We start from the raw sequence: 1,596 nt of genomic DNA, 5'->3' as shown, positions 1-1,596 counted from the left end.
TGTTTTGCTAGGCTTTACAAAAAAAAAAAATGCTAGCACAGGGAGCTGAGTTGGAGAGGGAGATCAGCAACAGAGTGTGGGTTTAGCATACAGAAGCTCTGGGTCCAGTTACTGGCAGGAGGGGGTAGGGTGGGAAGATTCCCATAACCCACCCACTCCTGCCCCTCAGGAATTACCTAAAGAGAGAGAAGATGGTTCCTAATGTCATTTCTAGTGGTGCCCAATGTGGACACAGTAGACAACTGAATCCCAGGCCTTGGTCACATTAGCACTAGCATTACTTACCCATTGGAGGACTTCACCTACTGTGTACTTCTAAACTGACTCCTTTTGAGTGCCACCATGTCTCTCATTATAAGTCCAGGGGAATACACACCATAAAATGGACAAACGCGCATTGAGCAACCTCGTGTTGAGGGATCTTTCTGGGAGGATCTGGAAACATTTCCGTAAGGGAGTTTACTAAATCAGAGCCCATCCTCCAGGTGTCCTGGAGTTATTTCCTCTGCTTGGCATGACGACTGGGGCGTCATGAAGCAGAGCTGCTGTGGTGACCAAGAACACCTTGGCCCACAGACTTGACAGTGAAATGAACAGATAGCCAGAACCATGGTCATGGTAATGAGGCTGAGAGGGTAACCAAAGGCTTCTGCTGTCTCCAGGTGCATGTACTCCTGCCCCCACTATATGTAGCATATTTAAAAACCTAAAATCATAGGAATCAGTCACATGCACACAAAGGAATACTGTATAGCTGGGGAAAAGAATAAGCAAGATCTCTTTCATATGGAGGGAGCTATGTAACACCCAAACATACATACATACACACTCACACATACCCAGCACCCACATACATATACATACACACATATACTCAGCACACACACACATACAAATATACCCAGCACATGCACACACATACACACACAGACATACACATATGTCCAGTACATACACACATATATATACACACACAGACACACACCATACAGAATTATTGATCACAGAATGTTAGTCTTTTTAGGAAAGGGAAAATTACAGTTCTATGTAGAATTTTAATGTATCCATCCACATTCATCTTATATACACACAGTACTTTTGCATAAAAATGCTGGAAGGATAAAATGGAATAAAATCTTGGAGTGGAGGGGCTGGAAAGCTGTCTAAGGGCTAAGAGCAGGTACTGCTCTTCCAGAGGATCACAGTCCAGTTCCCAGTTCACAACTCTAGTTCCAGGGGTCATCACTCTATCTTCTTCCCTCTGAAGGCACTGAGATCATGTATACGAACCCATATTAGACACAGTATACACACACAATTATCTAAAATCTTAAAAACAAGCAAAAAACCTCTCTCAAAATGGGAGTGAAATGAATGAAGGATAGTAAGATGTTCTGAGAATTCCTTTGCTTTTTCAATACTTCAAACTTGACAGCGGGGGTGGCCTCCTAGTTTTCTACCAACATATTCTAGGCAGAGGGGCCAAGGTCGCTGGTTAACACTCTATAAATTAGGACAGCCCCCACAGAAATAGCCACTGTAAATGTGAACATGGTCATTGGTGGGAACCCTAGGTTGAGGGTAAGGGCAAAGGAT

The sequence above is a fragment of the Chionomys nivalis genome, chromosome 13 (assembly GCF_950005125.1).
Source record: "Chionomys nivalis chromosome 13, mChiNiv1.1, whole genome shotgun sequence".
In the NCBI taxonomy this organism is placed as follows: Eukaryota; Metazoa; Chordata; class Mammalia; order Rodentia; family Cricetidae; genus Chionomys; species Chionomys nivalis.
Note: the sequence above shows the minus strand (reverse complement) of the source record.